The sequence below is a fragment of the Tamandua tetradactyla genome, chromosome 12 (assembly GCF_023851605.1).
Source record: "Tamandua tetradactyla isolate mTamTet1 chromosome 12, mTamTet1.pri, whole genome shotgun sequence".
NCBI lineage: Eukaryota > Metazoa > Chordata > Mammalia > Pilosa > Myrmecophagidae > Tamandua > Tamandua tetradactyla.
The window spans coordinates 77,373,504-77,399,821 of record NC_135338.1 but is presented as its reverse complement, the minus strand read 5'-3'; the positions used below and the strand labels follow the sequence as shown (position 1 = coordinate 77,399,821).

Here is a 26,318-nt window from a genome sequence, read left to right as displayed (position 1 = left end):
ATGTGTCAATACCCCATGATGTGATCCGTTGTGCTGGGATGCATAAAACATGCAACTTCACATACAGATACAGATCCCTATGCATTTCCGGTAGTACATCTACAAGTTTGTGCCTTATGATCACAGGAATTCTGATAAGCTCTTTTCCATATGATTCTTATCCATAAAAGAATTTAGGGGTGTTTGAATATGTTGTGTTATCAAGTTTAGTCCTAAATGAAGAGCTATGGTAATTAAAGCCTCCTCTTAAAGTTGTACATGCTTGGTAATTGGAAGAAATATCCACAGACCAGCTTCTGGATCCATTCATGTCAAAGCTGTTTCTATTCTACTGCACATCTTCTAGATATTTCATGTTTTTCAGTGCCGGAACCATATTTCTTGCCAAAATATCCCTAGCTCTTCATGTCTCAAATCTGGGTAATTCACCATGGCAGGCAGTGGGAATATTGCTGAAAGCAATTCTCATCACGGATGGTTGGCAGTACCTATACATAAAAATGATTGTGAACCAACAAAATATTTCTGCTAAACCAAAACTAAATGTGTCCCTGAATGGTCTTGCCTTTGGCCAAACTCTAAATTCTCACCCAAACTGAGGGGAATGATGAAAAAAAGAAATTGGAGGGGAGAGACACATCTAATTGATAGTTTGTTTATAAATCTCTCTATTCCAGATATCATTCTCAGGGACTTGAAAAAAGCTGGTGCAAATGAAAATCCCTGAAACTTGAGCCTTAATCATTTCATGGAAAATTCCCTAGCTACAAGGAATAGAACCAAAATTCTCCGCCCCTTTCTCCCTTCTACTCCCTTTTGTCACATTAACAGCGTTTTAGTTCGACCTTCTCTAAGTCACTCCTAGACTATTAGAAAAGTATCCTATCCAGTCTCTTGACACCTCCAGTCTAATATGATTATGTTACTCCGCTGCTTAAAATCTTTCAATGGTTTTCAATCATAGAAGATCAAGTTGCAATTCCTTAGTGATTCAGAAAGATCATTAATATTTGAATCTGTCCCACACATACAGCCTCGTTTCTTGATGCTTCTGATTCTCTGTAATCCTTCCACTTAAAAATACCTTTCTTTTGTCAATTCTGACTTATTTCTGCCTAAAATGCCCACTTTCCCTTACTTTGATCATGCCTTTCCCCATCCTACCTAAGGAATGTCTATTTATTTGTGAAGCTTGAATATCACTTCATTATGGAAATCTGCCCTGTGTTGTTCCACATTTCATGCTAATTAGAATATTTCTTCCATCATGTTGCCACTGAACCTTGCACACATCTCTGCAATTCACTTCCCACCCTATTCACAATTAGTTCATTCTAAGTGTTAGCTTAGGTCACGAGAAAGGAAAAACAACCTCTGAAATCTGGAAGGTAGCCTGGCACTCACAGTTAGACCATGTCATTTTCCTGTTAGACATAAGCAATCTCACAGAATACCAACACCAGAGGAAGTTACTCTGAAGCCAGAGTAACAGAAACAAAAAAATGACTACTTTGTCATTGTGTCTTAGCGTAAACAAAACCAAAATCCTTCTCTCTTGGCTAACGTGATTGACTGCTACTTCTTTATCAATTAAAATAAATTTTATGCTTGTCCTAGTCTATTCTGCTCTCTCCATAGATAAGATTAATTGAAATATGCAATTAGAGAATTGCCTCCACCCTCTGACAGCACCCAAAATAGAGCAAAATCCTGCTTCCTTTACCTGCCATCAAATCACCCAACCAAAGCCCCCATTTTACAATACGTTCCTTCTAACACCCTCCTACTGAAATGCCCTATGGTTTCCGAGAGTATATGTTCTCCATCACTGTTGTAAGTAATAAACCCAACTTGTTTAGGGAGAGGTGTGCTCCTGGTAGTTTTTGACTGAAATGCATTGACATATTAGAGTTCCCCTGAAATTCAGCTGAGATCTTCGTCGCCTTGGACGAGGGCTTTCAGACCAAATAACACAGAGTACATCAGAGGTCCTTGTGTCTCTACCTGCTCTACCTGCCTCCCTGACTTGGCTGGGAGCTAAGTTCATGCTGAATTGAACACCAGTATTTTGTTGAAACCTTTCAACATTGGATTTATTTTGTTTTCTTAGGAATTATGTCTCTTGGGTTTTTTACATCAGACTTGTATCGTTTTTTGGTAAAATTGTTTTCTAACATTTACCACATGCATGTCTAATGTCTTGTCTGTCTGTCTTCTTGCCTAGTATTTTGAAAGTTGTTGTCTATAAAAAGAGTAGTCTATAGAAGAGAATGATCTACCTTATTCTCATCAAGCTAACTTCAGGGGCTGAGAAATTGAGAATGTTTCTTCTCAGTCTAGTGTCTGTTGACCAAACTTTGCCCTGGGTCACTATTTCAAACCCTTATAAGGATTTATTCTTCAGTTTTATTTTTTGCATCCCTGAAAACTGTTTTTATTTAATTTTTTTTCTCCCAGGAACCAGAAGATTATGTTTGGCCCCTGACCAGTGAAAATTGGTCTTTGCCAAGCTACAGAAAAGTAAAATTATACAAAAGCCATACTTCTGATATGTTGCAGTTTTCTTGGGGGTTATTTCAATATAAACTGCACCTCCTCCAGGCCAAATGCTTGCTTGCTTTGTTTTATCACCATCACTCTAACCTTAATGTCCATCTTTCTAACTGGCCCAATTTCACCAAAACAATTTGAAATTCCTGTGATAACTTTAGGGAACTTTTAAGTGGGCAAAGTTGTTCACTTTAGAACAAAAAGGAAAATTTTGAATGTCCAGTGGTTTGCTTTCATTAATTGGTATGAAGAGGTTTCTACATGCAATTTGAATTCAACAATGGCCTCCTTAAAATATTCTTAAGCTAAAGTTAATGAAAATGTAGTGAACTGTCTCTCTAATTAGCATCATTAAGCAGTATTCAGTATTATTTACTGTTGACATCCAATGAGCTTCCCAATTTATTTTGTTGATGGTTTGAAACCAGAAATTGCAGATATGATCATAATTTAAAAACTGTCTGGCAAATCACCCTGTTGCATGAACTTCAACATTTGTTGTGAAGATTTTAGGTAACAAAAATGAAAAAAACTCATGAGGAAATTCTCTTATTTGTTTAAGAGAGCAATGATTTTGTTTGATGTGGGTGGTATCCTCTACTTCATATTCATTCTCCGGGATTAAAAAGTGTGGGTTTTCTGATCAGATGGCTTGATAAAACTCTCAAGGACCCACATTATGTTAAAAACAGCTGACTGACACCCTCTTTTGTGCAAGAATATGTCAACATCTCCTTTTATACATCTAAACTGAATTCCCTGTCTTTAAAGATATAAAATAATTAGTCTAAAATTGCCCCCTCTCATTTTTTCTGTTCCACTTCTTCTCCCTCTCTTGACAAACCTTAAAGACTAGCTGATCAAAAAAAAAAAATCATTCAGGTGCTATGCACATACTCTGGAATTATTTACTTTAGATAAATAGTCAAAGATATCCAAAAAAAGAAAAAAAATATCAAACTACATTTCTCTTTGTGAATGCTGAAAAGTATAATTACATAATAGTCTCTGTTACTATAGCTACAGAATAATAAGAAAAAGACTTCAAATAAAGATTAAAGAAAACATTGACACAGTTCAGAGTTTTTAACATTCAGTTTAACATAAAAAGCGTTAGTGCAATATTTTAGGTTGTTCAAGACCAAGGTTATATTTTTTGTGATTTAACTTCTTACATTTTCTATATAGTTTCATGAATTAAGTTTTCATTATTTTCATAAGTTGTTTAACATTTTAAAATATATGTAGATAATTGTATTCAATTGAATAAAGTGATATTGTAGATGTTTTTTTTATTCATAAACTTGTATTCTAGAATAATTTTAGATGTATAGAAGAGCTGAGAGGATAGTGAGTAACATTCCTATACAACTGGTTCTCCCTAGTAACATCTTACATTAATATGGCATATTTGTTACAATTAATGAACCAATATTGATACCTTATTATTAAGTAAAACCCATACTTTATTTAGATTTCTTTGTTTTTTTCCAGTTTCCCTTTTTCTGTTCCAGGATCCCACATCACATTAAGTGATCATAGCTCCTTAAGCACCTCTTGGCTTGTTTTTGATGACTTTGACAGCTTTGAGGAGCATTGGTTGATTATTAAAATTTTTATGATGTTTTCCTCATGATTAGACTGGACTTAATGTTTCTTTGAGAGTAAGATCAGAGAGGTAGAGACCCATTATTATAACATCATATGAAGAATACATATTGTCAACATAACTTATTACTTTTGGGGTTGACTTTGATCACTGGCTGATGTAGTGTTTGGCAGATTTCTCCAATATAAAGTTATTCTTTTTTCCCCCTTTACATATTGTACTCTCTGGAAGGAATCATTATGTGTAGACATATTTAAGGAGCGGGGACTTATATACACTTCCTTGAGTGTGGATATCTACTATAAATTATTTTAATTTCTTCTGCAAAGGAAATCGGATTATTCTTTCAGATTTATTTATTTAATAAATTATTAATTTTTTTGTGCTTATGCATGTTTGCTTACCATGGCCTTACTTTCTGGCACAACAAAATGTTCCAGGCTCATCAAGTGTATTCCCTGCCCCAATCCCAGAGTTAATCATTTCTCCAAGGTGCCCACTTATTGGAGAATGGTTGTAGAAATCAAGATCTGGATGCTGGATGTGCTGATTGCCACTGGGTGCCATTGTTTCTAGGCCCTCTCAAATAAAAGAGTAAAAAGTCTATCCAGGTATGCACATTATGTATTTTATATGTGTATCTATATTTGTAGAAATCAATGTGTCCATAAATATTTCTTTATATAACCATCTGTGCATTTATCAAGCTAATCATGAATTCATACTGCTTTCTCTAACTCTAATTTACTACCTGTGAATCATCTAGGTTTCTACCCTTTCATGTCTATTAACTCTCACTCCAACAGTGAGAAACGAGGCTCATATTAGTCACCGTCCATTTACTTAATTGTCAATTCCAGTATACATGTATAGGACTTTCAGATGTTCCCATCCCCATGGGAAACAACATTGTTGTCTAGGATACAGTATTTTCATGCATAGTTCCTTCTGCCTTCAGTCTTACAGACCCTACTTATTTCTAAAGTGACATAGGTCAGTACTTTTTCCCTCCAATCCCTTCAGGGAGGTTGTTTCAATTATTTTTAATATAGTAACATTATTTTGTCACAGTTTGCATTCTATTCTGGGACCCCCCAACCTCCTAAATGATTTTAAAAATTTGCAAATATTAACGTTTATTCTTTGTGCTGTAAGGTTCTTACATTTTCAGTGCATCATGCCATGTATTAATTAAGATATTGTACAGAATAGTTTTACCATCCTAAAATATCACTTGAGATTCAACTTTCCTCCCTCCCTAAAACCACTTGACAACCACTGTTTCTTTTCTATATAACTTTGGTTTTTCCAGAATGTCATATAAATGGAATCATACAGTATTGTAGTCTTTTCGCACTGGCTTCTTTCATTTAGCAATATGCCTTTTAAAGTTAATATGTTTTTTACGGCTTGACGACACATTCCTTTTTATTGCTGAATAGTATGGCATTGCATTCCATCAAAAATTTTCCAACCATTGGGGTAGATCCCAAGAGTGAAAGTCCTGGATAATATGGTAAGACTTTGCTTAATTTTGTAAGATGCTGCCTTTGTCTTCCAAAGTGGCTTTACCATTTTCAACTCCCACCAGCGATTAATGAGAGTTCCTATTATTCCATATTCTTTCCAACAATTGATTCTTTACTCTGTTATCAGTTCTGGAAGGTCAGGCCAGGACTTGCCATACCTGATGATCAAATGCCACACATGGTAGACATTTTGATAATGTATAATTATAAAAGTGCCTGCCATCAGTCTCATTCCTTATCATCTCAGCAACCAGAAATAACCAACTCAACCAATTTGTCACAACTCCTTCCAGTCTTTTTTCTCCTGTGGCATTAGTTTTCTTTCACATAACTGCAGTGTGATATCATGCTACATTATTTCGTAATAATTGATTATGCAGATTTTACATTAAAACTCACAAAATATCTTTAATGTGTAACATTTCAGCACACAAATATATCATAATTAAATAACCAGAGACAATATTGTACCTTTAGGTTATTTTCAGGTTTTTTAAAAGTCTAAAAGCATGCTGAGATAAATTACATGTTTCATAAATACTTTCATTTTGAATGAAATTCTAGAGTCAGGATTATCATGTAAAACTTTGATAGCATTTTAAATATTCTTTGATACATACATCCAAATTGTTTTTTCACAAAAATGTTAATATTTTATTTACACTGACAGGGACTGAGAATGCTCCACTTTGCCCACTACCAGCTTTGTATAAGGTCAATATTTTTGGGTTTTGCTGTTAGCCCAACATGGTATCCTGTGTTAATTTTCATGTATTTAATTTACTAGAAAGTTTGAAAATTTCTTATTATGTTTGGAATTAATTTTGTACAATAGTTTTTGTAAACTATTTGTGGTCTTAGCATCGGTTCGCTTTAGTCTGAATTACGATCACAATCCTCTTCTCTGTCTTAGAAACGTGTCCTTGATCTCAAAACAAGAGCAGGGGAGAGCATGGAGCAAAGAGCTGGAGATTTAATGCCAAATTAAGACCATACCCTTCCATGGGCCGAGGAACAATGACGTCAGCTCTCTTGGCCTCTGTTTCCTCATGTGCGAAATGCGGGCACAACCTATGTTTCACAGTACTTTTGTGAGGCTAGCACGAGATAATACATGTGACAGGACTCCTCCTGTGAACATGCAATTTATTTGTTATAAGGGGAAGGTTCCAAGGAGGAGATGGGACTGGAATTAAGTGAAGCCAGTATAAGGGAAATACTGGTGAAGGAGTCAGGCAGTGCAATGGGTCTGGGTAGACAATTTTTGTTTCTTTATTTGAAGAGCCAATATGGGGGAAGCACAGGTTAACTCCTTCTGCCTCCAGAGATGAGAAATAATTTGCAAGCTTGCTCATTGCCAGTCACCAAGAGGGGAAATTACCGCACCGGGGCGATAGGTTTACCACTTTTCACTAGACTCTAAGTGATCCAGCAGCAGCGCGTGTAAAAAATCATGAGCAACTTGAGAAGAATAGCAAGTTCCTTTCAGAGAATCATCAGCTAGCTACAAGTGGACGTCAGTGAAGCAGAACTAGGAGAAAAACCAGCTGGCAACTTTAACAAAAAAGTAATTAAACTTAGGAGAAGATTCAATTAGAGCATGAAAAATGACTTTCTTGAATTTGAATTTTATAGACAAACTGGAAAAGTATTTCACCATTCAGTACAAACGTGCCAAAGGAATGGAAATAATAAAATCAAAGATCTTAGAAACTGAAATTGTTTTAGGAAATGTAACAAGCAAATAATTAAGGAGTCCAAAGGCATAAAAATAAATAGCTTGGAAGGAGATAATAATTGAATAATAAAGGAACATTTCTAAGGTGAATAAAATCCTGGGTTTGCAGATTGAAAAGGCTCACTGGAGGGCAAAATGATTAATTAAAAAATAAAATGAAATGACGCCTAGATACTTCCTCTTGAAATGCTGACATTCTAAATATAAAGAGAAAAGTATTCAAGCTTCCGAACTGAAAAACAGACTACTTAGAACTGAAATGAGAAGAACATTAAATTTCTTTTCTTCATCACTGGACCTAAGAGGTGGTGAGTAACATCTACAAAATATGACAGGAAGGGATCATGACCCAAGAACATATTCCCAGCTAAAATATCATTCAGTTGTCATGGCTAATGAAGATATTTTTGGTGTACACTGATTTATAATATATAACCTGAGTATTACAGCTGAATAAAATACTTGTGAGTTTCCAAAAGTGATAGTGTTTGAACCAGAAGGAAAATTTCGTGAGGTAGGGATACTGCTTATCTCTGAATCTTACAATATCTAAAATCCAAATAAATAAATATAACACTATAGGGGAACTCATATTGCATGTACTAATTAAGGATTATTAACACAGAAGATATATAATGTGAAGGAAAACCTATGGAAACAGTTAAAGACATATTTAAAGAAAATGTTCCATAAAGAAAAACAAATTTGAATCTGCAAATTCATTGTCCAAGAAAAACTGATATGGAATATTATACATTAAATGTATGTGAAAAAAATTACTGAACTTTAAAAATAGAGAAATATAAAATATTAAATCACATTTAATGGAAAAGAACAAGGCCACCACTGGCTTGGGCCTTAGACTTCTTTATATAAACATTAATTTTAAAATACAGTAAAACATTACAAAAGAAATCAGTAAATATTTTGAGGCAAATGAAAATGAAACCACAACAAAACTTATGGGATGCAACAAAAGTGGTACTTAGAGGGAAATTTATTGCTCTAATTGTCTATATTTAAAAAGAAGAGAGTAAAAATCAAGGAATTAACTGTTCACCTGAAGAAACTAGAGAAAGAATGGTAAACTAATTCCAAAACAAACAGAAGGAAAGAAGTAACAAAGATTAGAGAAGACATAAATGAAGTTGAGAGCATGAACACAATAGAGAAAATAAAAAAACAAACAAAAATAGAAGTTGTTTTTCTAAGAAAATCAATAAAATTGATGAATCCTTAGCTAGGCTTATGAGAGAGAGAGAGAGAAAAAGAGAGAAAGAGAGAATGCAAATAAATAAAATCAGAAATGTGGGAGGGGATTTGTTGGTTTGAAATGATTATGTAGCTCAGAAAAGCCATGTTTTAAATCCTGATCCAATCTTGTGGGGGCAGCTGTTTCTTTTAATCCTGATTCAATATTGTAAGGTGGAAACAATATTGAAATGTGGCATGCCCAATTGTGGGATTGTGGATGTGACCTTTCAGTTAGAATGAGATGTGACTCCACCCATTCAAGGTATGACTTGATTCGTTCACTGGAGTACTTTAAAAAGAGAAAAATTTTGGAGAAACCTCAGATGCCGACACTTAGAGAACAGTTGCTTCAGACTGACAGAGTCATGAATGTTTGGAGATGCTTGGAGTGCCAGTAGAGACAGAAGATGCCCAAACGTTGGCAGAGCCCAGCAGACATCACCATTTGCCTTCCCAGGAGTTGCTAAGCAAGCCAGAACTCAGAGTTCTTTCCCAGAGGACACAGACCCACAGAAGCTTAGAGAGGAAACCACTGGCATGAGAAGCTGGAAGCAATGAACTGGGAACAAGGACCAGCAGATGCCAGCCACATGCCTTCCCAGGTCAACCTTTCTTGAGCCAAGGTATCTTTCTCTGGGTGCCTTAATTTGGACATATTTATAGCCTTAGCCCTGTAAACTTGTAACTTATTAAATTTCCTTTTGAAAAGTCACTCCATTTCTGGTATTACATTCTGGCAGCTTAACAAATTAATACAGAGGACATATCTACTGACCCTGCAGAAATAAAGGAGATAATGAGAGGATTCTATGAGCAATCATATGCTAAAAACCTAGACAATATAGATGAAATGGACAATTTCCTAGAAGCACATGAACGACCAGCATTGACTCAAGAAGAAATAGATGACCTCAACAAATCAATCACAACTAAGAGATTGAATTATTCATCAAAAAGCTCCCCACTTAAAAAAGTTCAGGACCAGATGGCTTCACACATGAATTTTACCAAACATTCAAAGAAAGAGTTAGTACCAATCCTGCTCAGACTCTTCCAAAAATTTGAAGAGGAGGGAAATACCAAAGACAAGATTTTAGAAGAAAAGAAAATTGCAGACCAATCTGTTTAATGAATATAGATAAAAAACACTCAACAAAAGTTTTGCAAATTGAATCCAGCAGCACATTACAAAGAATTATACACCATGACGAAGTGAGATTTATTCTATGCAAGGCTGGTTCAACACAAGAAAATAAATTATTGTAATATACCATGTCAATCAATCAAACTGGAAAAGGTACATGATCATCTTTATTGATGCAAAAAAGACATTTGACAAAATTCAACATTGTTTCTGTATGAAAACACTTCAAAAGATAGGACTAGAAGGGAATTTTCTCAATATGATAAAGGAAATATATGAAAAACCCACAGCTAACATCATACTCAATGGAGAAGAATCTTACTAAGATCAGGGATAAGACAAGGATGCCCACTGTCAGCATTGTTATTCAACATTGTGCTGGAATTTCAAGCTAGAACAATTTAGATAAGAAAAAAAAAAAAAGGCTTCCAAATTGGAAAGGAAGAGGTAAAGCTTTCACATGTACTATATGTTCAAAATCCTGAAAAATCTACAGCAAAGCTACTAGAGCTAATAAGTGAATACAGCAAAGTGGGAAGGCACAAGATCAACACCTGCAAATCAGTAGCATTTCTATACACTAGTAATGAACAGTTTGAGGAGGAAATCAAGAAAAAATTTCCATTTACAATAGCAATCAAAAGGGTAAAATATTTAGGAATAAATTTAACCAAGGCCATATAAGAATGATACATAGAAAACTATAAGAAATTGCTAAAAGAAATCAAAGAAGACCTAAATAGATGGAAGGACATACCATACTCATGGATCGGAAGACTAAATATAATTAAGATGTCAATTTAATTAAAATTCCAACGAGTCACTTTGCAGAAGTAGAAAACCCAATAACTAAACTTATTTGGAAGGGCAGGGTGTTCCAAATAGCTAAAATATCTTGAGAAAGAGGAATGAAGTGGAAGATTTCACACTATTTGACTTTAAAGCATATTACAAAGCTACATTGGTCAAAACAGCATGGTACTGGCATAAAGATAAATACACAGACTAATGGAATTGAATTGAGTATTCAGAAATAAACCCTTTCATCTATGGATAACTGATCTTTCATAAGGTAGTCAAGCCAACTCACTGTGATAGAGCAGCATCTTCAATAAATAGTGTTTGGAGAACTAGACATCCATATTCAAAAGAACGAAAGACAACCCCTGTCACACACTTTATACAAAAATGAACTCAAAATGGATCACAAATATGAACATTAGCACCAAGAATATAAAACTTTTAGATGAAAATATAGGGAAGTATCTTAAAGATATTGTGATAGGACATGGTTTCTTGGACCTTACAACCAAAGCACTAGCAATGAAAGAAGAAATAGATAAATGGTATCTACTCAAAATTAAACACTTTTATGCATCAAAGGACTTTGTCAAAAAAGTAAAAAGGAAGCCTACACAATGGAAGAAAATATTTGGAAACCACGAATCAGATAAGGGTTTAATATCCAGAATACTTAAAAAGAGTCTACAACTTAACAACAAAAAGACAAACAACTCAATCAAAAAATTGGCAAAAGACATGGACAGACACTTTTCTAAGAGGAAATGCAAATGGCTCAAAAACACATGAGAAGATGCTCAATCTCACTATCTATTAGGGAAATGCAAATCAAAACCACAATGAGATATCATCTGACACCCACTAGAATGGCCATTATCAAAAAAAAAAAACAACAAAAACACACAAAACTACAGGTGCTGGAGAGGATGTGGAGAAAGAGGTACACTTATTCACTGTTGGTGGGAATGTGGAAGGTGCAACCACCCTGTAAGGCAATTTGGAGGTTCCTCAGGAAGTTAATATAGAATTGCCATATGATCCAGACATCTCATTACTAGGTATATATTTGAAGGAACTGAAGGCAAGGACACAAACAGACATTTGCACACCAGTGTTTATAGTGGTATTATTCATGATTGCCAAGAGATGGAAACATCTGAAATGCCCATCAATGTATGAGTACCTAAACAAATTGTGGTACATACATATGGTGGAATATTATGCAGCTGCAAAATAGAATGAAGTCATGAAACATATAACAATGTGGGTGAAATTCGCACTATTGTGTGGCTGTAAGAAGGAATGAAGTTATAAGGAATCAAGTTATGAGGCATGCAATTAGGTGACTGAAACCCGAAGACAGTCTGTTGAATAAAATAAGCCAGAAATGAAAAAAACAAATATTATTAAGCTTCAACAATATGGATTAATTATAATGTGCAAACTGAGATTTTAATTTGAGAGCAAAGGTTATCAGGTGAAGGCCTATTGTAAAGCTTTCTAGATTGTAAACTCTTACAGCAGTCACATCTATTCTGGCGTTGTAACGGTTATTTCTAAGTTCTGAGACGCTGACTTCTTTGTGCAACCTGGTCAGTTCCCTGGAACTTTGGGTATTTGTGTGAATCTGATTGTGAGAGTCAGAGCTAGAGCTAGAGTTCTGAGCTACGAAAGTCAATATTACCCCATACAGCAACTGTTAAAAACACTGAAAAGTGATCAGAGTTCAATTAGAGATATGAATGGAATGGACTTGGTTAGGACTAAGGTAAAGCAGACCGAAGGGTAAAGGATGATATTAATTGTATTTTAAAACTTCAACTTCTGTGTGAGATGAAAAGAAGAGATGTTTATTTGATGCAAAATTTATATTTTTGGTAGTACACTATCTAATCTAACTTGTGTGGTCAGCTTTTTAGAACATCATCATTACATGGAACCTTGAATAGGGAGTGAGATCCTGTTGGTTTGTACAGGTTGGTGTGATGCCCAAATACACTCCAGAGTAATTTAGACAGAAGATTTAAAAGTATTTGCAAAGTCCTCTTGAGGGACTAGGGGGAAAGGTGGAAATACTAAACTTCCCCAAAAGAGGAAGACCTGATATTCTCACAAACATTGAGGACTGCCGGTTTGATGGGACAGGCCCTTGATCTTGGGGATTGTCTTTATGAAACTTATTCCTGTAAAGAAGAAGCTAAACCTACTTATGATTATGCCTAAGAGTCACCCTCTCTCTCTCTAAGCCAGCTCCACAGATGAGCTCACTGTCCTCACTTCTATGTGGAGCATGACTCCCAGTGGTGTAAATCTCCCTGGGAACTTGGGACATGACTCCAGGCGACAAGCCTGGCCTTGGCATCGTGGAAGTAAGAAAGCCTTCTTGACCAAAAGGGGGAAGAGAAATGAAACAAAATAAGGGTCCAGTGGCTGAGAGATTTCAAACAGAGTTGAGAGGTCATTTTAGAGGCTGCTCTTATGCAATATATAGATATCCCTTTTCAATTTTTGGTGTATTGGAATAGCTAGAGGGATATATCTGAACTGTAATCCAAGAGCCCTGATTCTTGAAGATGATTAAATAATTATAGAGCTTCCAAGGTGTGACTGTGTGATTGTGAAAACCTTGTGACTGATATTTCCTTTATCCAGTATATGTATATGTGAGTAATACAATGAAAAGACAAAATAAATAAATAGTAAGGAGGGATGGGGTATGGGATGTTTTGTGTGTTCTTTTTCATTCTCACTTTTATTTTTTGGAATAATGATAATGCTAAAAAACAGATTGTGATGATAAATGCACAGCTATATGATGATTCTACGAACCACTGGTTGCACAATTTTGATGATTATATGCTATGTGAATATATAATATATATCAATAAAATTGCATTAAAAATTTAAAATACAGTAGAAGATCATTTTCTAAGTTATTATGGAAACAGTGTGGCCAATATTTTATTCCAAAAAAAAGCTGTCTTTCAGTTTTAAAGGCAATAAAATAAACATCTTAAAATCTGCTAGAATTTGAAATATAGCTTCTTTGAACTGTTCTTGAAGAAATTGCTGAAGACAAATTTCAAACACCTGAGATGGATGGATAAACTAAGGAAAAATAACAGACAATTGGCATTGAATCCTTTTAATGAATTCTGATTAAAATTGATGTGGGAATTATGATTAGAGAATTTGATGAAAATGTTACAGACCCTAATGCTGTAGAGAGCACCCAAGTGACCAATGCTCTGAAAGAAATGCGAGAATGGGTAAGAGGTGATTTGTGTATTGATGTAGCTTTTGCAGCACACATCAAGATAAACACATAAAACCTAATAAATAAGGTAATAGAGAGATTATTACTTTTTAAATTTAAAACTAAATACTAAAAATAATAATCTACTGAAATGGTGGTGGAAGAGAGGGTAGAGGTGTGCTTAGCCATGGGAATATATTTCATTACATATGGAGGTATTAAATACTCCTTAAAGAAACAGAAGATAAAGCTTTTAAAATAACGTTAAAGCCATAAAGTCGGTTGTTGGAATAAAAATTAAATAAAATCCTTTAGATTAGCAGAAGAGACACTAAAACAAACCTAGCAAAGCAAACATCATATGTGAAAGATATAAGCACAAAAGGAATTATAAAAGCTGAATGCACTCAGAGTAATTCTAAGTGCTTTTTTTGTTTTTTGTTTTTTTGCATGGGCAGGCACTGGGAATTGAACTCAGGTCTTCAGCACAGCAGGTGAGAATTCTGCCTGCTGAGCCACAGTGGCCCACCCTAAGTGCATTTTAAGAATAGGCAACTCTAAGTCTATTTAAACTTTCCAGAACACGAGAAAAGTTAGAAAAACTTTCAAATTATTTTAATAAAATTACATAAATAGAACAAAATTAGAAAACTGACAGATTGATCTCGCAATACATATTGATGCAAAATCCTAAATAAAACATGTCATTATACAATATTAAAAGAATTGACCAATATCTTGCTTATTCAAAAAATTTAAGTATAGCTGTTCTGTACTGTTTCTGGTTATTTAATAGCTGTCAAAAAAAATTAAAGTATAGTTCAATAGTGGGAAATTCCAATATAATTTTCTAAATATAATACAATTTTATTAATATAATCAATTGATACGTTTATATATGCAAGTTATGTATTCATCATGTGTAGCTGAACTGAAAAGATACTTTAAAAAATGTCACAAGTATTTTTTATCAAACCCTTAATACATATAAAATAATAGTTCGTTAAGATAATAAAATCTCATGTTTGTGTGTATGTGAGTGTGTATAATCTCAAATTAAAGGGCAATTCATGTTTGATGAGTAAACACAAGAAGATCTTCCATTACAATTAAGTACAAAGCAAGAATGTACAACATTATCACTATTTAACATTTTTACTAGCAAAGGCAACATACCAAAAAATATGGAAAAGAGAGATAAAATGATCATTACTTATAGGCAGCATATATTTGGAAAATTCCAAAAACTCACTGGAAAAGAACTATGCAAACAAACAGAATGCAGTTAGCAATTAATTACAATATTAATGCACAGAAATTGACTTCATATATACAAACTACAACTAGTTAAATTACTTAGTGACAAATATTTTTTAGCAATAACGGTAAATAATTAGGAATAAACCTAGTAAGAAATGTGCAAAATATTTCTACAGAAACATTTAAAGTATTGCTGAGAAAGATGAAAAAAGGCCCCCTTAACATCTGCCTGGGTCAAAGTACCCTCCTCAGAAAGACCTGTCCAGGATCCCACCCATGAAATGCCACGCCCACAACACCCAAATATCTCTTCTCTATTCACACAGCAGTTATCACTGGCTGACTGCATATTCTCAATTTGTGAGTTTGTTTGTGTACTTCTAGCCTCTTTGTCTGCTACTAGACTCTCAGCATTTGGAAACCTGGCACTTGAGGGTTCTCACTGAATATATGTGGGTTTAGCTTACCTTACCCAAGGAGACATGGAAGGTGGCAATACCAATGAATTGACTTTTTTCCCTTTTCTTAAATTTAAGGAGTAGAAAACCCTAAGGGAGCACCCACAGCTGACTGCACCCTGCCATCCAGCCCTAAGACATTGTTGTAACTGAGAAATCAGGATTTAGGGGATGACTTGATTACTGAATCATAATATAGATATTTCTTTTTGCTTTCTGGTGTATGGGAGTAGCCAGAGGAAATTCCTGAAATCACTAAATTGTAATCCAGCTGCCTTGATCTCTGATAATAATTGTATAGCCCTTATCGTCTTTGTGATTGTAAAGACCTTGTGACTAGTCTTCATTTGTGCCCAGTTACCCTGTTTTTCAACTTAGAGTCTGATAATCACTAAAGACAACCCTTAAAGTTTATTAATGAAGAATCTTGGGTCAGCCCAGAACTAACCTACCCAAGTCCAAAATAATCTTAATAACCAAAACTGTATCTAACCAAAATGTGCCCACCTGACATGTGCAGTAGCTTAGACTTTAACCTACAATTCACCTATATCTCATTCTGCCATTTTCTTACATATATTCTGTGACTAAGCATGTAATCAATCTGCACATGCTCAATAATTAGATCACCTCTAATCACATCACCTGGAGCCATTGTGCTCATTATCCTAAACCCTGCCCTTCTGTTCTCTAATAAAACTATCAGAATTACTGGAGTTCCTGGAGACAGATTTTGGGCCACTAGACCAACTCCTCTCCTACTACAAGCCTAGTAATAAACTCTATCTCTCTTTGAAACCCTTGTATCTCAGGAATTGGTTATTGAGTATGCCAAGCAAAAGGATCCATGGCCTTTGTCCTGTAACATTGTCCTCATGTCTACACCCCTCCACTCACTTCCCCTCTATTCTTGTGCCTGCTATATGCCTATTGTCTTGCTCTATTTGCTTTAGATATTAAAACATAAAAAAGAAACATTAAAAACATAAAGCTCCATCACTCCTTTAGCTTTGCTCACTGATGTGACCACAACACCAAATTTGGTATATATTCTTTAGGTTGCATTATTGGTACCTTTTTACAGTGTATCTTTATACATACATTCTACTGATTTGGAGGTTTTAAGTATTTACATTATGTCTTAGTTTGCCAGTGTAGGTTTAACAAAGTATCACAGACTAATTGACTTAAGCAACACAATTTATTGTCTCTCTGGAGACTAGAATCTTAAATTAAGGTGTCAGTAGGGCCATGCGTTTCTTCCACGCCTCTCCTCTGGCTTCTGGTGGGTGGCCGGCAGTCCAGTCCTCGGCATAACTCAATCACTGCCTCCATCATGTGACCATCTCTCTGTCTCTCGGTCTTTCTGTGTCCAAATTTCCTTTTCTTATAAGAACACTAGTTATGTTGCATTAAGGTCCACCTAATCCATTTTTGCTTCATCATAACTAATAATATCTTCAAAGACTCTATTTCCAAATAAGGCCATGGTCATAGAACTGGGGGTTAGGACAGGAATGTATCTTTTGGGAGGATACAGTTCAATCCATAACACATAAAAACTATGATTCTATACAGGCAACATTGAATTCTACCTGACTCCTGTGATCCTGGGTAATAGTGTAGATTAAAAAATCTCCTACCCATTGTGTTTCTGTCCAACATGGCCTAGAATTCTCCTTGGCTTGATAAAACTTTAACAGGCCCCTAACCTTCCTCAACTTCTACCTGGCCTCAACGGCAAACATAGGAGATAACATCATGGGATGGACACATCCCATTGCCTGACCTCCCCCTCCAGTACTCTTCCATTAGCTCATAACAATGCAATCTCTCTGCCCTCTTCTTCTGGAAGACTGAGCCTTCTTTCTCCCCTACTGTAATAGCCTTCTGGTCTTTCTCTATTATAATGGACTTTTAGTCTCTTCCTCTTTCACAATAGCCTTCTGGTCTCTCTCTTCTCTACTGTAAATAGCTTTGAATAGAGTCATCCTTACCTGTCTATTATCGTCCAGTACATTTTCTTTTTATAATACTCAGCCTCATTTTTCTTACTTAATATTTTTGAAGACTTCTCAGAGTTGGTAGGTATATATCTTATTGACAATTTATTGTACAACTAAGTTACAGGTTACTTACCTATTAACTTGTTGAGGGGTGATTATGTTGGCTCCATTTTTTCATTATTTAAGCAATGCTGCCATAAGTACCCTGTACTTGTCTCCCATTCACACATGCTCATGTTTCTCCAGGGGAATGACTTGGAAGTGGACTCTTAGACTGATGGATACCCAGACCTTCAGCCTTTGTTAGAACTGGTAGCTGCTCTCCAATCTGGTTATGATAATGTTCACTCCCATCCCTCAGATGTAAGGATACCCATGTTTCAACATTCTTATCAAATCTTATGCTATCATATTTGTAAAGAAAAATATTTTTTAGAAAATTTTGCCCCTAGTTATTGAACTGACTTTTCCTATATTTTTAAGTTAATCTAGAATTAATTATAAAGACTGAACCTGAGAGCCCCCTAAAATATGATTTAGTGTATCCTGTAATTATGAAATCCAGTTCTGATTTCCCCCTTATTCTCTTATAATTATTTGCAGTTTTATAATAAACTTTAATGTCCAATGATTAGGTTATAAATCATTTTCCTCTTTCAATTTTTTTATTCCTAATTATTATCTAATGAACTTTGGAATTGTTTGTCAAGTTAAAATTTGAAAAAAATTCTGTATACATACCTCATATTTTAAACTCAGTTGATCATTTGTTAATCATGTTCATGAGAAAAAAGTAGAGCTAATTTTTATATTACATAGAGTAAATCTTGTCAATTTTTTATTTATAATTTCTGGCTTTGCTATCATGTCACTTTAAAAATTCTGGCTCATCATGAAAATAATATTAAAATATTCACTTAAATTTTCTTGCATTGTTTCACTTTTATAATTTCCTTTGAAAAGCTGAACTTTATTTTATATGGAATTTATTTTGTTGTAAGAAGTGAGCTCAGCTTTTTGTTTTAAAAATTATTTTAAGAAAATTAATTATTATTTGAGGACTAATATATCTTTTCCTCCTTGTTTTGAAAGTCTACCATCACCATAGTGGGTGAATACTCGTTTATTCTTAGTCTGAATCTGTACTTTCTTGTCACAGTGCTTTTCCTTTTGCTACTATAATCGCTATTGCTTTATAAAACTTGAAGACTCTCTGAATGTAGCCCCCTGGGTCTGGAGGCTGGGCATCCCAGAACCATTGGTGGGAGGAGGGCGTGGGTAAATCTCAGTTCCTCAAGCATTCTCAACACTCTTCTGTCACTCCCCTCCACCCCATACTCAAACTGTCTTGAAATCTTGTCATATTTATGACAGATGCTTCTTTAATCTGTTTGTTCTTCATCACCCCCTGTCACCACACAAAGGTAACTCATAGTTATAATATTCACTATTCTATCTATCTATCTATCCATCTCTCTCTCTCTCTCTCTCTCTCTCTCTCTCTCTCTCTCTCTCTCTCCCTCTCTCTCTCCCTCTCTCTCTGAATATCCATCTAATATAGCCACATCTATTCCATTCTGTTCTTTCCAGGGAAGTCAGTTTATTTTTAAACTGCAAATATTTCTTCCAACCAATTGTATTTAATGCTGAATTAGTTCTTTTTTTCTTGGATAGTCATAAAGTATTTAACTACTGAGTAAGCTGTGCACCATTTGGTTATAAGCATCAAATGCTTTAAGATTTTGAATCCTCTTTGCTTAGGAATTCTATGTTTAGAAATTTAGCAAAAATAATGAACAGAAAGGTTCATAATGTCAGGATATAAAAGATGGTCATTCTAGAATTTATCACTGAAGAAAAATTAATGGTTTCACTCTAAAGGATTAGGTAACTAAATAACATGGTATTACTATAAGCAGCCATTGAATATTTACTAACAATGTATTTTTAAGTGATAAAGGTATGCTATTTATATTAATATGTATGTATATGTATACATATACAAGGTCCTTGAATAAGTCAAATCGAAGTGTAAAGAGTGGTTTTCTTTTAGTAAAAGAATCATTCATTATTACCTAGTTATTTTTTCTTGTTCTGTTTCTCTATATCTCTAATATGAATGTGAGGTACTTATATAATGTCAAAAATATTCACATGTATTTTTAAAAATACAAAAATATCAAACTTCCAAAAAATTATGGAAATATTATGTTTCCATGTCTGTGCCAAAAATTGGAAAGAAGAGGGCCATGAGAATAAACAAGTGCTGTACAATACTTATGTAATCACTTCCTAATATGTAAAAAGGAAAAAATAAACAGGCATGGAAGAAAAGACAATAAAATATATTTATGTTGATATTTAAAGACAAAAGTATAATTAAATTGAAACTGGTAAATGTTTTGGTTTGCTAAATCTGCTGGAATGCAGTATACCAGAAATTGATTGGCTTTTATAAACGGGACTTATTAAGTTACAAGTTACAATCTAAGGCCACAAAAATGTCCCAATTAAGGCATCAATAAGAAAATACTTTCACTCAGGAAGAAACTGATAGTGGCAGGGGTTTCTCTGTCACATGGTGATGTCTGCTGGCCCTTGGCTCGCAGGTTTTGTTGCTTTCTGCTCCTGGTTTCAGTGGCTTCAGCTCTGAGCTACTATCTGTCTCCAAGCATCTCCAAATGTCTGTGCTCTCTTAAAGAACTCCAGCCTCCAGCAAGCTGAATAAGACCCACCCTGAATGGGCAGGGTGACATCTCCATGGACACAACCTAATCAAAGGGTCCCACCAACAATAGGGTGGGTCACAACTCTATGAGAACAACCTAATCAAAAGCTTCCACCCAACAATAGATCTGCTCCTCCCACAGATTGGATTAAACGAACAAGACTTTCTGGGGTACATAACAGTTTCAAACCAGCACATAAAATAATCCAAAGTCATGTATATTTGATATAGGATTTTCTTTGAACAGGGCCATGATTAATATTTATGGAATTTACATGAAAGGAAATATTAGACTCATTCTTGAAGACCTAATTCATGAGCAGCTGTACATCTATTTTGTGAACTGATTCTTATTCAAATAATATCATTCAGTCATGGAATTATGGCTCAGCTTCTGGGTCCAGAAGTCCCTGATAATGGGCAATGCTTTGTTTTGTTTTGTACTGTACTCTAACGTTGAGATGTTAATACTACCTACCTCCTCTTGGTGTGGTCGAGACTTCCCGTGTCTGCCAGCTTCATTTCTTAACCATATTCTCAATTTCTTTCTTCCTTCCTTCCTTCCTTCCTTCCCTCCTTCCTCCTTTCTTCCTTCCTTTCTTCCTTTCTTCCTTCATCCTCATCTCTCATCAGTCTATCCTTCTTTCATTCCACCTATCTAACTATCATCTGTCTATCACTATATTTCTAATGTGATATCCAGATTTGAATCATGCCCACCTGGAGTTATTTGAGCAACTCAGAACTTAATCTACATTCCAGGTTTTTTTTCATATGAAGACACTAGCTGTGGCTTTGACTCACCCAGGGAGGGAGAGCATAATCTGAGTCACCATATAACAATGACAGTTGTAGAGCCCTTTCAACAGAAAAGAAAATCACCATATGGACCAGTGTCCTAAAACCCAGAAAAGAGCTGAATTGTCAGAGAACATTCTAGATAATGAACTGCATTCATTAACATCCACTTCCAGGGCTGCCCACTAGCCAGAGAGGCCAATTAAAAGCAAAAAGAATAATAATGGAAGCGGGTTGAAATGCCTCCAATATATTATAGTACGTGGTGGATCATAATGAAACTTAAAAAAAAATACCTCATTGATAACTTTAGTGGATATAGGAAATCAATTCATTCTTCTGAAACTGATGAAGAAAAATAATTAAATATTTCTCTGTACCTTTTCTGTTCCAACTGTACTGCAGAATAAGTAAATATTTCACTAGGAAAAGTTCTCTGTATTGAACAAATCCAACTATTAACTGTAGAAGAGCTGGTATGATAAAAACAGGATCATTTTGCCTTACCTAATGAAATGATTGATCTAGGTAATCATCAGTATGTTGCTAAAAGCATTCATTGGAAGGTTGATAGAGACTTCATCAGGATTGATGAGGCAGACATTTGAATCAAGTGATTGACCTTTACTCCCCAAAAGATAGACAAACATGATCTGTCTCCTGAGCAGATGCAATAGGAAGCTCACAGCCTCATCTGTGAAGTATTTCCAAAAATGAAAATTGAATCTGGACCGGGCTTCTAGTAAATAAAGGAATTAGAAAAAGTTAAACACAATCACAGTGGTGCATTCAGCCCAATCCAAAATATGGGGAGCTTTACATGAAAATACTGTTTCTTCACCAAATAAATTATAAACAAAGCAAAATAAAATAAGAACATAACAAAAAGAATGAGGAAAGTGGCATAGATTAAAATAGACTTAAAAACGTGTTGTATTTGCTGTTGCTCCTGCAATACATTACCACAAACTTAGTACAACACAAATGTATTCTCTTACAGTTCTGGAGGTCAGAGTCTAAAAACGGGTCATCAGGGATTTATTCCTTTCATTTCTTTGCCTTTTCCAGCTTCTGTTGGTTCATGACTCCACAGCACTCCAAGTTCTGATTCCATTATCACATCTCTTCCTTAGACACTGATTCTTCTGTCTCCTCATAAGGATCTATTGATTACATTGGGTCCTCCAGACAATTCAGGGTAATCTCTCCTTAACATAATCATATCTGCAATGTGTTTTTTGCTAGGTAAGGTGACATAACACAAGTTCTGGGAATTAGGACATGACAACTTTGGAAGGGATCATTCTTCAACCTACCACAGGCATATTAACCAAATATTGAAATCTGATTCAATAAACCAATTGTGAGATGGGGGACATTTATGAGATAATGGGAGAAATTTGCACAATGACTAAGTACTTGAAAGTAAGGAATTTTTGTGAATTTTAAAGATGTACTATTTTAGTTTTTTTCAGAGAATGCATACTGAAGTATTTGTGGATGGACTGATATGATATTTGGGATTTGTTTTAAATGCTTCAGATTGGCCACATGTTGAGAGTTGGGAAATTGGGTGATAGACGCATGATAGCCCATAAACATGGGCTCAAGCATGTTTACATTGTAGACGAGGTGAGCCTGTCTAGAGGAAAAAGTTGAATGTACAAAAGAGAAGAGATCATCTATACTGTGATATTTGTGAGAGGACAGAAGGAGACAAAGTCAAGTCCTAGTAGAGGATTAAGCTTTGCCCAGGAGAAGGCACAAGTACTGCTCTCATTGTAGAAGAACAAGGAGAATTGGTGCTGCAACTGGCATGTTTGGATATTTGGTAAGGGGAACGTCACCTTTAATGTTTTCAATTTTCTCTATTAAGTAGGAGATGTGGTGGCAGTGAGAGGGAGTTAGGTGGGGTGGAAACGTGGAGCATGGCAGAAGGTTTGAAGTAGTTGCTGCAATGAGTGGCATATACAGAGAACAAACAAGATTTGCAGTGTTACGGGCCCATTAATCATCTTGAATATATAGTGAAAACAGCTAGAATTACTTGGTTGCTTCCATGTGAAAGAATATATTTGGTTTGTTCGAAGTGGTAGCTATCTGACGTATGACAGAAAAGTCAAGTCCAAGGGATTTGAGGCTAATAGCATCTGTGGTATTGAAATGGTGAACCATAGGCTCACCAAAGTGGGAAGACAAAACTACAGGGATTAAAGAAAGACCAAAAGTAAGGGATATGAGGATAGTAGCAACAGTACTACTGAAATGGTGAACCATGGACTCACCAAAGTGAGACGGTGAAGGAGATGGATTGAGCAGGAAGCTGGGAGAAGGGAAGCTGAGGTCATGTGGGATGCTAACAGGCTACTCTAAGCAAAATGGTTTTAGGTCCTGACAATGCTGAGGGTAACTATGAAGAGGCACAGTCCCCAGAGAGGCAGATGTCAAAGAAATGACAGGTTGAAAACATGAGAAATGAAGGTTCCTAAGATCCCAAAAGGCCATGTTGCTTTCACGCTCCTTTTAGGTAAGTTGACCATCTCAGCAGTGATTCGTGTATTGCCATGCAGTATAGGACCAGGCAGATCCTTCACTCTGCAGAAGAAGGACCTCACTTTTTTTTTTCAAATATTTCTTGATACTTAAATGAAATGGTGGTCTATATGTTCCTCAAAGGAAAGAGCCAAGAATTATTTTCCTTCTCTGAATCTCGAAGGCTTATCTCACTTGTAAAAAATGAGAGGTGCTCAATAACTATTACTGCCTTGAAATCATAATTCTAATAAAGGGGAGAGCTAGTCATAAATGTATCTTTATTAATAAAAAAGAGACTAACAGCCACCATTTGACATATAGTCAGAAGATGACAGAGGTAGGGGACATGGGAACTTGGGTTGAAGGAATAGCATTTTAGGAAAGGTAAGACTAATGCAGCTTTGATAGATAAGAATGGAACTTGAAATGATCAATGGCAATGATGATACAGTAGAAAGAAAGTGGGCAAGTGTGCCAGTTTGAGAGGATTTATGTACCCTAGGAAAGCCATGTTTTAATCCCAATCAATCTTGTGTGAGCAACCGTTTTTTCTAATACCTATTCAGTACCTCAGTTTGGAAACCTGATTAGGTTATCTCCATGGAGATGTGATTTACCCAATTGTGGGTATTAACTTTTGAATAAAGAGAGATGTGACTCCACCCATTCCAGGTGGGTCTTGATTACTTTACTGGAATTCTTTAAAAGAGGAAATATTTTGGAGAGAGTCTCCTTTCAGAGCCACAACAGAGCCCACACAACAAAAGACCTTTGAAGATGAAGAAGGAAAATGCCCCCAGGGGAGCATCATGAAACAAGAAGCCAGGGGAGAAAGCTAGCAGTTGCCACCATGTTCACCATGTGCCTTTCCAGTTGAGAAAGAAATCCTGAACGTCATCAGCCATCTTGAACCAAGGAATCTTTCCAAGGATGCCTTAGATTGAACATTTCTATAGCCTTGTTTTAACTGGGATATTTTTGTAGCCTTAGAACTGTAAACTTGCAACTTATTAAATTCCCGTTTTTAAAAGCCATTCTGTCTCCGCTATATTGCATTCTGGCAGCTAGCAAATTCGAACAGCAATGGACACCAAAAGATGTGCATGAAGAATGGGTATCAACTGCTTTGTGAAGTTTCCATGAGCCTAAAATAGGGTATGCGGTAAAGTTGCCACTAGAACAAGGCTGTAGAATTAGGTCCCTGGGAGGCCACAGGCTGGTCACTAAAGGATCTCACCACCATGTCTGCCAAGGCTTGGGGTCCTTTCCAAGCATAAAATTATAGGTGTGAAATATATTTGAGCTATTTTCTCCAAAACACATCATGGAAAATCACAAGAGGACACAAAAGATGACTTCCTCCCATTAAAATAGCTAAAACAAAAGTGATAAAAATAAATTCATGATTAAAAATATCCAGGCATTGGTAAGGCAACAGGCTATCATTACTCAGAATCTGGCCTGCAATTAAAGACTTCCAAAGGTTGTAAATTGCCCACTTCTTCACCAATTTTACATTTTGCCCTCACTACTTTTACTTGCAGAGGGCACAACTTTCCAGAGATGCTTCCTTACAGCGATGAGGTAGGCTCTGGTCCCAGACCACATTACAGTGTCCATTCCAATATTTCAGATGATCCAAATTCTTGAAGTTTGTATTTATAAATTGATTAGTTTTTACAGAGCCACTAAGGAAATTGTTTTAATGAGGTGACATGAACTACACCTTCATGGCTGGTAATTGTCAGGAGTATTATTATTATTATTACTTGTTATTATTGACTTCAAAAGGGAAACTCTTTTTATTAAAAATCTCTATAATGGCAAGAAGTAATTTCAAACAGAGAGAATAATTTCATATTTTAAACTTTGAATACTGGGAAATGAACCATTGGTTGTACAGAATCTAATTTTCTGACTTGACTTTTAGAAACAATCTTTGCAGATATCTCTTCTTTCTAACTGTTTTGCAAAGATTAAGGAAGAAAAGATGGAAATTCACATCTAAGGGAATGCAGATTTCTTGAGAATGTGGTACAAATGTTTACTTTTTAAGGTTTTCTTACATGTGGTAGTTACTTACAGTTAGTATATGATGTGAACGAAATCACATCATTTAATTAGTGGGTTAGGATTTTGAAGAAAATACCAGAGGGGCAAAAACATATCAAATGAGAATGACTTTAATTAAGTAAAAGTGATATACATGAAAAGTTAAGCTCCAGACCTCAAGCATTTATCTTATATACTTCTTTATTCCTTGAATAGTTTTTTATGGGCAGGGCTGAGATGCTCTGAAGCTTCAACAAACTCTGCTAGGTAGTTTCTATATGGTGCCATCTTCTATTTTTTCCCTCTGGCCCAGCTTGGGGAGAGGCTCAGCCACTGGCCTGGAGGTAGATGTACTGAGGTCTGTTCCCCCAGGAGCTCAGCATCGAGCCCAGAGGCTACCATGCTCTATGTGCTATCACTTGATTTTTACTGTGACTGAATGATCAGGTGACCTGGAGTCCAATGACCTGCTCTTGAGCCCACTTGTTGGGTGCAGGGACTATCACGTCCCTGATATAAATCTTCATCCATGACATGGGGTGAATAATAACTGTCTTGACAGCTAGTGGTGCAATTACAAGTAAGGCTATGTATGATGTA

General features: G+C 35.6%; 1 long non-coding RNA gene across 2 annotated transcripts in view; it reads right to left on the bottom strand.

Annotated features, from left to right (window-relative positions):
- Nucleotides 1-26,318, bottom strand: part of LOC143652390 (uncharacterized) — a 33,253-nt gene that overhangs the window by 5,968 nt on the left and 967 nt on the right. Inside the window, exons 1-2 of one of the 2 annotated variants that reach the window (XR_013160604.1) lie at nt 22,130-22,366; nt 21,639-21,870 (exon numbers count right to left, since the gene is read on the bottom strand). This is a non-coding gene — a long non-coding RNA (uncharacterized LOC143652390). Of the gene's footprint in view, nt 1-21,638; nt 21,871-22,129; nt 22,367-26,318 lie in introns of those variants that run through there. The other variant, XR_013160605.1, reaches the window with a different exon arrangement.